Below are 12,684 nucleotides of genomic sequence, written 5' to 3' on the forward strand. Positions count from 1 at the left end.
AAAAAAAAGTTGCTTTGTTGTAGCAATTCGCCGATGCATCTACCTTTATAATTGTACCATGCTCACTGCCGATAAAATTTCCTTTCCTTCAATGTAACTCTTATGTTACACGCTAAAACTTTCATTCGAAACTTTCCCATTATTTTGGCGTTCATAGATCGAGTTCCATACAAAAGTAATTTTATGAAATTAATGTAATGGGGAACTCGACCTAAGAACCCCATAATTATGGGAAAGTTTCGTATGAAAGTTTTAGCGTGTAACATAATGGGGCTTCTACACGGTATGTTTTTTACATATTCATGCATAGCAACTGTCACTTTTTTCGCCCATTTGTAATTCCTTCTGCACGGCAAAATTTTATTTTTCATTCGTTTTCTGTTGTTTTCTTTATTTATATCGCGTACAAACAAAACAGCTGTTTACCTTTGGTTGTACAGACGAGAATAGAGCGCGTTCTATTCGAAAAATATACATATGTATACACATAACACTTTGATGCATTGAAATTTCTGTATGGTTCACACCATATGTACAAAATTCAGATTTGTAAAAAGTGACAGTTGGCATGCACAAATATGTAAAAACATACCGTGTAGAAACGCTTTAAGAGTTACTGTAATGGGGAACTCGACCTAAGAACGTCATTGGGTAATTGGTGTAGTAAAAAATTGTAAGTCTGTCTGGTTACTTTCCCAGCAAGAATTGTCCAGCAAGAACTTTCTCAGAGAGTAAAGGGTTTTTATTCTCTTTTGCTAGAAAATTGTAAAAAGTAAACAGACACCTTCCCAGCAAAAACCAGCAAGCAATCAGCTGACTTGCCAAAACAGAACAATTTGTCCGCCAACAAAGGAAGCAAACACGTTGTATTTTATTAAAAATAAAACAAAAAAGTATTTTTCCACTTTACAAATTTGTTCTCCATAAAACAATACAATTAGACTATGTTATTTCCACAATAAAATTGTTTTTAATGTTCACAAACATAAATCAACAAAAAACTAAAAACGGCTGATTGATTGTTTTCAGGAAGAAGAAGAGCTTGCAAGTGCTTGCTAGAAGAAATTTGTCCAGCAAGAATTTGCAAGCTCTCAGTTAAAGAACTGTCAAAATGTCTCTCTCGAATCGCTCTCTTTTGCTGGTTTTTTGTGTTAACAGACGACTTCCAGCAACAATTGGTACAAATTGTTACAAATTTTAGGGTAACCAGACAGAGCTTGTGTATGTATTGAATTTTTCGAACTGTCGCTGGCATGTATAAGCGCTGGGTTACACTTCCGTTACACATGCCAGTAAATTGGTGCCAATTGAGTACATGTATTATACTCGAAAATGCCGAAAAAGTGTTCGACTGGCATGCAGTTTTCTTGTGTGTTTACACATGAATCTGGTATTGCCGCCTTTCAATATTGTATAATCCCAGAGGGGTAATTATTTATCAACCTATATTTGCATGAAAAACATCAAAATTATGTCTTTACTAACCACTAATATATTGCAGCTGCCAAGACGTATTATTTGTGTTTCCTAATCTTTTTGAAAATATGCATTAAATCTTTGCATTCTTAAAAGAAACAAAAATGTACATGGATTAAAAAATAGTCTCGGCAACTCTTTTTTCATTTTCGACATATCATTGGCAGCCAGCTCAAAATTTTGCTGGCATGAAAAATCTAGTGCCAGTGGAGTCGACAATTCAAAAAATGTAATTGTGGTAGTAAAATATTTGGTATGTTCCAGTACTGCAAAAATCTACTAATTTTTACTATTTTTTCCGATAACATAAAGGAAAAATTGTTTTCGTAGTAAAAATAAGTAGATTCTTGCAGTTTCTGGAACAGGCCAATTGTGTATGGATTGGTTTTTTCGAACTGTCACTGACTGGCATGTGTAAAGGTTGGGTTATCCACAATTTTCTCAGCAATTTCACTCTGGGTAAATTGATAGCATAAAGTAGTGTTAACAGTGAATGGTGAATATTTGTAAAGAAGAAGTTGCAGTTGATTTTCGAGCTTTTGGTGGAAAATCGTAACTGATTTTGATTTTTGATCCATTATCCGATAAAAACAATTAAGTTCTGTCATCTAGTGGTACTATAAATGTGTAAATCAAGACGGAAATCGATATCTCGCCAGAAAATCTTTGTAGAAGCTATTGCAATACGAATTAGTATATTGTGTCTCAAGTTAGTTTCTCGCGTAATGTCTTAAATATGTGAATGTGATACTACAAATTGGCTGAATCCAGACGGAAATCGGTTGCTTGCCAGATAAACTATGTAGAAAACAATTTGTATAAGTGCCAGCTAAAAAATAATTAATATCGTGTTTTGTTGTCTCAAATGTTAGCGTTCCGCGTAGAGTCTAAAATATGTAATCTGAAAATTAGAGTGAATTATGGGTAAGTTTTATTGCTAAGACTTAACTAGGTGTCAAGAAATTGTGATGGAATTTTTGACATTCTTTACCTCGGTAGTCGCTTCTTGAAAACTTTCATAAGCCATTATTGAGTTTTTGGCAGTGGGCAAAGAGGAAAGAGCCCTATCATTTCCGGTTTCTCTCAAAACTGAACAATTTAAGAAAGTTGTCGCTATATAAGTTCCGGTCAACACTAGAGTGACTTCATTGAAAAAATTGCAAGAAGTTATGCGCCCCTAGATCGAGTTCCATAGTAGAGTAATATCATGAAATTGCTGTAGTGGGGAATTCGATCTAAGAACACCTAATTTTATGCAATTTTTTCAATGAAATCACTCTTATGTGGATTAGAGTTGTACAATCTAGTTCATTTGAAAGATCTAGTGCAATAGGTCAGCTCTTTTAACTGAACTAGTTCAGTAATCTAGTTCATAGTTAACTATCCAGTTCAATCATTCGGATCAGAATCGCTCACGGGCTCTTAATCCTTCACCTGATGAAAACACACACATACACCAAATAGGAACAAACATTAGAATAGTATAATTAAACTACAAAAATATTACATTTAGATATTTTTATTCCACTCATAAAGTTTGCATTAAGTTTAGAACAATTAAAAAGTGTCAGACGGCTTTGCCGACAGAGATATACCCTCAACATGTGTGGATTGAAATACTTTTTTCCCAAAAAACTTATGTATTTAGGGGGTTTTCAAAAAATTTGCGGGGATATCGATAAATAGGGCTTTTTTATCATACTAGCCTACGAAAAACATAATATCGCTGTAAACAGGGCCACCAGGAAAACCTTCGATAAAAATGTCCAAAGGATCCTCGAACCACACAAAAATGTTGAACATTTGTGTGGGCGGTACCACAAGGATTGCACAGATAGGGCCCAAATTTGAGAATAAACTAAGATTCGACAATATTTAGAGATCCAAAGTTTGGACCAAATCGATTGTTACGTCTATGAGAAATCGCGAGTACGGCAGATCCGTTCGAGAGTTATCTTGCGGTCCAACCACTATACACGGTGTCATAGGGGATTTTGTACCTTTCAGGCTATTTTCTCAGGAAGTATGGACTTGCCCCTGATGAAACTTATACCGTCGTATGGGGGTAGTGAATACAAGTTGCTACAGCAAAAATCAAAGCGATTCGAGAGCAGGTCCTAAACTGAACTTTTCCGAAATTTTGTGTGGGAGGTACGCGAAGGAGTAGACCGATTGAGTCCATATTGGGACCTCATATAAGTCTTGTAGAAATTTCACGATGTGCAAAGTATGGTCAACACATTGGTTAAAAAATTAACAAAACTCATTAAATTACGAAGGCCTCACTTAGCACAGAAGTCGGCGTCACTTCCCAGCAAACCAAATGTCGGATGTCCGACAAGTCTGAACAATTTCGGAAGCAACGTCGTTCAGATTTCGTTCCGATTTCTAAACGATTTTTCGGAGCGGAAATAGTTCAGATTTTGTACCGATTTCGTTCCGATTTCGGAACGAATGTCGGAAAGAAATTTCCTTTCCGAATTTCCCAAGGATTTTCTTCAGATTTCGTTACGAAATCGGACCGAAATCGATCCGATGTCGCTCCGACATTTCGTTCCGAAATTATGTCAACCACTTCATACAACTTTCGTTAAGATATCGTTACGATTTCGGATCAGATATCGGACGTATCGTCCGAATTTCGTTCCGATTTCGTTACGATGTCGGTACGATTGGTTTGCTGGGTTTATTCATATGTGAATGACATGGTGAACTAGATTTTGAATCGTTCGTTCGTTGATCGTTCTTCGTGGATCTTTCTGTCGGCACTCAGTGAGCTATTGAACTATAATGAACTATATCGACTGATCTAGTTCATACGCTCTTTTCAATGAAATGTTCAATTGAACTAGTTGGTTCATATGGGAACGCTGCTGTATCTAATGTAGTTAATCAGACTGGAATATTGCTTTAAGACAAATACAACGGCTATGTGCAAGGTGTAATAATAAAGTAAACACATACCCACAACGAAACATTTCTTAACATAATAAATTCAACTAGGTTAAAAGAGAAGACAATCGGTAAAATTCCTGACCAGTATCCATTTACTTTCAATTCAATTCAATTTATTTTCATAAATGGGAACCTAGCCCATAGGGCCAAGAGCGGTTCCAAAAGCTACAAAACATACGCTACTCCAAAAGCTTAAATCTAACAATAAATTTAATTTGATAGTCTTAAAATTCATTAACAGGATGTAATTAAAGAAAATATGAAGATCTGTTTAGTAATCAGCTAAGCAATATTAGAAATAAGGGACATAAACAATCATAACAAAAATTTGTACTAGTCGAAAAATTATTAATCTTCAAAATCACTCCGATTGAAATGTTCAAATAACTTCATTTTATAACGGATTAAGGAGCCACTGAAGGTCTTAAGATCTTGCGGTAAACCATTGAACACACGGGCAACCCGTACCAAAAAGGATTTTTCCAAAAAAGGCGTCAAACGCGGTAAATGAATTTGTTTATTCCTCTCCGATCTACTAAAAACAAATAACTCTAAAACAGAGGAAGGGGCTTGGATTTGTATCACCTTAAAGAAAAACAACATGCACCTAATATTCAGAAAAACATCAAACGAACTACCAAGAAATTCTTCTACATACGAAGAAATATGATCACGACGTTTAAGCACAAAAACATAGCGCATGACCCTATTAAACAATAGCTTAAGCTTACGCAAAACTTTGCCACAACTTCCACCAACAACCTCAATACAATACAAAAAATGTGGCATTGTCAATGCATGTACTACCTGTATCCTAATTTTCTTAGGTAGGACAATATCCAAACAGTACAACTTTCTTAAAATAAAGTTTACCTTGGAAACTAAACAATTAACATGCAGATCAAACTCCAAACCACTATCAAGCAACAAACCAAGACACTTCATCGAGCTTACAACATCTATAGACTCCCTATAGATGGAAACATTTATAGAACTCTCTTGGAAGTTGCCAAAAAACATAGCCTTAGTCTTACTAGCATTTATTGAGAGCCCATTGTTGGACAACCACGTGACTAACATATTAATATTAAAATCAATAGAAGACTGCAAAACATCCATAAAAACATATTCCCCTTTAAACAAAACCTGTATATCATCAGCAAAGGCAAATGACATACAATTTCTACTATTAATACAACCAAACAAATCACTTCTCTTTACTTTTTTATACCGAGTTATGGCTCTTTGTCCAATCCTGTTAATTTTTATACCCAACACAGCTATAAGTTGGTTTTGGGCAACAAATTTGTAACACATCGAACTAATCTCGGCAGTACCATCTTTATTTATACCAAAATGAATGTCCGAGGTAGGAGATCAAACAACAATGGCAAAAGGCGCTAACCCATCCCTGGTTTCCATTTTTTAGTTTTTTTTATTGCAATGACAAATATTCCAAGTTTGGTTGGGGTCACTTAAATTAAATTGACTAATACCTATAAAGAAAGAACGATTTTTTGCGGATATCTGTTTAAAATATGCCAAGAAAAATGTCTGATAATAAAGGTGTATCGTTTGAGTATAAAATCAATATTTGAGTTAATGGTCAAACATCAATTTTCATATTTTGAAATGTTTATTGTAAGGACAAAACCTATAACTTAGCGTGTGCGTTCGAGAAAACGAAATCAAAATACATGTACATATTTCAAATTGAAATCCATGTATTTTGTTTTTTTAACGCACACGCAACACGCAAAGTTGTAGGTTTTGTCCTAATTCTAAAGTTCTCTGATTCTACTAGGTTTATTAAATAATGTACTTCCTAATCAAAGAAGACCAGTATAGCTTTGAATCGTTACCAATAATGTTGTTGACTGTGGTCAAATATAAAAAAGTTCTCATAATGTTTTGAGTTTTGGATTCATATTTTTATGACATTACCTCTAAACTGATTTGTGTATTTTATTAAAATTTTAAATAATTTTTTTACAATGTCTATTGTTGCATTTCGTATTTTATTAAAATTTTAAATATTTTTTTTACAATGTCTATTGTTGCATTTCGTTTGGTGAATTCAAATAAAAACGGTAACACCAAGAACAATTACGATGTGCAAAGATCGGACCAGGACGAAATTTAAGAGCCCTTATAGGTGGTCAAACTGATTTTTTAGGCCAATAATTTAATACCCCGGTTACACTATTGAAGGCTAACCCACTGGGTTTAATGGATCCAGTGGGTTAATCTTTGCTGGTTACACTTAGCTTTTCGAGGATATAAACTGTCAGCTGATGTTTGTTTACGTATACATACAAAATAACTAATAAAGTCGTGTGTTACAGTTTTACAACTTCTCGTATGAGATATCATATTGGTATATTTTACACACAGGGATACATTTTTGTATCATGGTATCAATAGTACTTTTTGTTAAAAAAGTGTCTAATGAAAAAAAAAAAATAATTTTATGATTTCCAAATAACTTTAGATTTATTAACTCCATAAAATCTCATGCGACCAAACGTAAACGTGTAAAACACGACAAACTCTGTTGCAAAAACCTTTGCAACTTTTGGTACTTTTTGAGTAGAGTTGGATTTTTTTGCACAAATACCGAATACAACACTGTATTTTTGGTGGATTTGTGCCGGATTTAAAATAAACCCAGCCATGAGAGGATTTAATTTTTGTATGGCAAATCTGGTCAGATTTGAGCAGATTAAGCAAATAAATCCTCATGAAGTGGGTTATTTATTTATTTTTATTTATTTATCAACTTTATAATAATTCTAAGCCATCGGGCCAATTTAAATGAATTACATTATATTACATATGTGTATGTTATCACTACTCAGAGTGCATATAAAACTAGGTATATGATATAATCCTATAATTACAAATACTCCAAGCCATAAGGCTAAAAAAAATACAAATATTTATATTCCCACTACTCAAATGTAAGAAAAGTTTAAAAAAAATGTTAAAAAATAAACTATAGATAATAATAAGGTTATAACCCTTCATATTTGAACTGACAGTTAAAAACAGTGAGTTCACTAAAATAATAAAAAAAAACAATTTGGCGTTCATCAAACGATGGAAAGAGAAAGTATCTGAGCGTCAGAGTAGGTGTTGCAGAAGATGTCTTGAGAAAGAAGCTGGTGATATATTAAATACTTTTAAATTGTTGGGCAAAATATTATATATCCGCGCTACTCTTACTTGGAATGAACTATCCATTAAAAAAATAGCACTAGAAATATTCAATTGGCTCCTTCTTGTAAAAGTGGAGAAGTTGAACAAAGACAATAAAAAAGTAGGACATTGGTTACGAACCAACTTATAGAAAAACACCAGTAATCGAAGTTTTATAAAATTTGGAAAAGAGGTCCCTAGAAATTTAATGGTATATGGCGTAATGTGATCACGCCTATTAACGCCGTAAACATAGCGAACTACTCTATTAATTGCGAGCGTAATCAAGTCAATAATTCCCTGACCTGCACCAGTGTAAACCTCCAAGCAGTACAAAACAGTAGGCAGAACTAGACTATGAGCCAGACGATATCTAACACTCATGGGCAAATATAGATCTGTGGCATAAAGACATCTTAAAGAAAAATTTATTCTTGAGACTACCATATCAACATGACGGTTAAAGCTAAGTTTATCATCCAACAAGATGCCTAGAATGCTCACTTCATGTACAAACTCAATAATTGTGTTGCTATATGTCAGATCATGAACCGGAACAGTGGAGAAACACAGGGCTTTAGTCTTTGACGGATTGATGTTCAAATTGTTATCTGACATCCAAGAGTACAAAACTGACATAACCAGATCAATTTTTGATTGAAGAACTGGTAAAAATCTGACCTCACCAACAAAAAGCAAGTTAATATCGTCCGCATATGCAAACGGCATGCACCAACTCTGCAGCTTGGGAAATAGGTCATTAATGAACAGTATAAACAAAAGTGGACCCAACACCGATCCTTGGGGTACTCCACTTTTAACCGGAAGAATGCCACTATACCTCCCACCAGCACATACAACCTGCTTTCTGTTCGTTAGATAAGACATAAGGAGCTTACAAGCATTATTAGAAAATCCATACAAAACACTGTTGTTGTTGGTTAACCCGGCAAAAAGCTGTATTGTAACTGTGCTATAAGTTAGTTTATTGAGACTATTAAATAACAATAATTGAGATTTTTATACATAATAATGAAAATAATGAAAGCGTCTACAGCATCAGGATTTAACATGAATAGTGAAGTCTACAGAGGTTGTTACATATGTAAATGCATAACGCCCTTGTTCCCGGGGCTGATTAAAGAGTTTCTTAATTCTACGGGTTGTGTACTTAATACTAAGGGAAAAAGATTAATTAATAAAAAAGGAACAAATACAACAAAACAGAAGGAAAAAACTAAAACGGACACAAGAGGGTAAACATGTTACTACCCTCGGTGAGTTCCGACAAAAGCCTTTTCATAAAACCCAGAAATAACATCAATGTGTTCATATGAAAATCCCAATGTAGACAAATAATAAGTATTTGATCAACTAATGTTCACCTGGCTATTTAAACCTCCAACCATATGTTAATTTTAATGAAGTGTTAATCTTTGAATTAACCTTTCTAAAAGATCACATACGAGTACGTTGCTTGATAGCCGCTTAATTTTAGAATTTGTATAAATGTGATTATTGGAAATTTTTTTATTAACTGATTTACCGATACAGATACTGTAAACGGGCCAATAAGAAGTACTTTCGGTAAAAATCCTAGAACAGCCCTTAAGCAAAAATGGTGAACTTTTGTGAGGGATGCACCCGAAGACGTTTTCTAATATAGAGCTTCTAGAAACTTGATATAAATATGTACGTTTGGAAGACATTTTACGATATGCAATTTTTCGGCCAAATCGGACACTCAATTGGTAAGTTTTCGTGCTCGTCTAGAGCTTTTGCGACATTATGTCAGGAAGTATGGGCTAGCCCCCAAAAAAATTGTACCGTCGAAAAAGGGTGCACGAGCATAACCTGCTGTGGCTCAAAACTGCATTCTATGAAAAAAAAAACAATCCGGGAAATGTGCAAGTGCAGTTTAATCTGTGCCAAAAATTTTGAATTTTTGTGTGGGCGGTACCCGATAAAGTGGATCGATGTAGTCCATATTTGAAATATTATGATGTGCAATATTTTTAACCAAATTGGCTTCTCAATTCGAGAGTTATCATGTGCACTATTGGTCACATGACGATTTTGTCAATAGACTAACGTTTTAAATTTCTGTCCGAAGTCCGGCCAACATCGTAGGTAAATCAATGAATAGATCTCAAATGAAATTTTGCAAAGGCACATGGAACAGTTCAGTGCCGAGGAAATCAGTTTAGTGAATATAGTTTTCTTTTTTTAATTAGGTTAGGTTTGGTTAGGTTGAGAAGAGGGGTGATACAAGATCGCCACATGCCCGTATATACAGTATCGGCCAAAACTAAAGCACCCCCTCAGTAAGTTTTTTTGAAATGATAATTTTTTTATGAAAACTAAATTATAAATTTATATTTTATTTTTCTTTTTATTTATTTATATCTTTATAATTGGAAAATACAAAAATAAGGAATTAAGAATTTAATAAACAAAAGTTAAAATTCACAAAATATTTTAGGTCGCAAATATAAGCGGACAAAACTAAAGCACCCCCCTATTTCAAGTATAACAAAAACTATTGAAATCAATATTTCGTTGCTTATCCTCTATTCTGGATGACACAATCACATCTTTTAGGCATAAAGGATACTAAATTATTAATTATTGCAGGCGAAATAATCGGTTTTCGGAAAATTTAGCTTAAATCCTCAAAATACTGAAAATCGGAAGGTACCGTTATATGGAGGCTATACCCAAACGTGGACCCAGGTCCACGATTTTTGGTGGATATGTTTTGTGACCACTAAGAACCCTATGTACCAAATTACAGCTAATTTAGTAGGAAAATGTGGCTTAAATATCCGAAATACCGAAGATCGGAAGGTACCGCTATAAGGGGGCTATACCAAAACATTAGCCGATATTGTTCATATTCATCCAAAAATGATGCTACAGCATTCTCTGGTCAAATACTAAATCCGTTAGGTTTAAAAATTAGCAAAAGAACAAATTGCAAAAGAACGGTAGACGCCGGCTTATTCAGTCGACGACCAGCAAAAAACCTTCCGCCTCCATGTTTTACAGCGTCTTTGCAATATTTAGGATTTAACGGTTGCCCATTTGGTCCAAGCCTTTTACCATCTGAATACTTTAAATTAAACATAGATTCATCGGAAAACAGTTCAAATGGGTCTTGGCGAATGCCAGTCTGGCTCCTTCATTTTTAGTCGATTTTTTTGCTGGTCGTCGACTGAATAAGCCGGCGACTCTCGTTCTTCTGTAATTCGTTCTTTTGCTAATTTTTAAACGTTAGCGTATTGTATTTGACTAGTGGATGCTGTAGCATCATTTTTGGATGAATATGAACAATATCGGCTAATGTTTTGGTATAGCCCTCTTATAGCGGTACCTTCCGATCTTCGGTATTTCGGATATATAAGCCACATTTTCCGACTAAATTAGCTGTAATTTGGTAATTAGGGTTCCTAGTGGTCACAAAACATATTCACCAAAAATCGTGGACCTGGGCTCAGGTTTGGGTGTAGCCCCCATATAACGGTAACTTCCGATTTTCAGAATTTTGAGGATTTAAGCTAAATTTTCCGAAAACCGATTATTTCGCCTGCAATAATTAACAATTTAGTATCCTTTATGCCTAAAAGATGTGATTGTGTCATCCAGAATAGAGGATAAGCAACGAAATATTTATTTCAATAGTTTTTGCTGTACCTCAAATGGGGGGGGGGGTGCTTTAGTTTTGTCCGCTTATATTTGCGACCTAAAATGTTTTTTGAATTTTAACTTTTGTTTATTAAATTCTGATCTCCTTATTTTTGTATTTTTCAATTATAAAGATATAAATAAATAAAAAGAAAAATAAAAAATAAATTTATAATTTAGTTTTCATAAAAAAATTATGATTTAAAAAAAATTTACTGAGGGGGTGCTTTAGTTTTGGCCGATACTGTACATACACTAAAGCCATAAAGGAGGCCTGTTGTTCGCTCCAATCTTGGGGTAAAGATGAGGTTATAACTAGAATGTGAGAAATTATTATAAATTCCTGATTAACCTGTTGACTTAAGTTTAGGACCTTTGTCCTATTGTAATAGTCTCTTAATTTTTTAAACTCGATTGTCCTTATTTGGTCGAGTCCCTGTATAATGTCTTTCCCTAATAGCTGGGTTCTCAGATTTGTGAAAGCTTGGCAATGGCATTGGTAGCAGTGTTGCCAGTATTTTTCTGTGCCTCATCCCCAAATTCAGAGCCGTTCATCCCCAAAAATCCCCAAATATATTCCTTTTTCCCCAGAAAAAATCCCCAAGATATATTTGGATGAAAATTAGTGAAAATTCTTAATAATTGTATCAATATTTCACTTAATTGCGGGGTTATCCTGGAAAACGATGATTTCTCCATCCCCTTCTTGGGGTTACTGGTAGATCTGTCCACGACATTTCTGATTTTTGTTACTACTATTAGGGAATGTTTTTGATTTATTGCTTTTGACTCAATGTTAGTGAGTGCGGTATGTAAATTTCCTTGCCTATACTAACTCATAAATTCAAATTTCTTCTTCCTCTTCTGCCTCATCATTTAAAAATATGAAGTAATTCAGTAGGTCATATGACGTTCACAAAACAGTCGGCTACCATCATAGGAAAATGACGTACACGACTTGTGATATATTAACTGCTATATATTTTATTAATTTTAGCATGTTCCAACAAATAGCAAATATGTATTCAAGTTACATTATTCTCGATGAGAACAACAAGATCTGAAAAACAAGAGGATTTGATCGACGATTGTGTTTCTCTTTCATAAAAATGTATTGTGATTTGTACACAAATTGTCCCCATAAAATCCCCAAATGTGTAAGGCTTTTCCCCATCAAATCCCCAGCTCCCCAATCCTAAATTTTGTTCCCCATTTTCGAAAAAATATCCCCATTTTGGGGACAACTCCCCAATACTGGCAACACTGATTGGTAGTGTTCCAACGTTTCGTCGTCCTCTCCGCATGCTCTGCATTCACTGTTTTCTGCACAGCATATTTTGTGCAGATGCGCTTGTAGTCCCAGGTGTCCTG

The 12,684-nt window shown here is 34.5% G+C and overlaps 1 long non-coding RNA gene across 1 annotated transcript in view; it reads left to right on the forward strand.

The window, feature by feature from the left end:
- Positions 1-2,005: 2,005 nt before the first annotated feature.
- LOC141393501 (uncharacterized) overlaps positions 2,006-12,684 on the forward strand; it is a 590,028-nt gene continuing 579,349 nt past the window's right edge. Inside the window, exon 1 of the long non-coding RNA XR_012410112.1 lies at positions 2,006-2,400. This is a non-coding gene — a long non-coding RNA (uncharacterized lncRNA). The remainder of the gene's footprint in view (positions 2,401-12,684) is intronic.

Source organism: Musca autumnalis, unplaced genomic scaffold (genome assembly GCF_047663935.1).
Source record: "Musca autumnalis isolate F117 unplaced genomic scaffold, ASM4766393v1 scaffold_2, whole genome shotgun sequence".
Taxonomy (NCBI): domain Eukaryota; kingdom Metazoa; phylum Arthropoda; class Insecta; order Diptera; family Muscidae; genus Musca; species Musca autumnalis.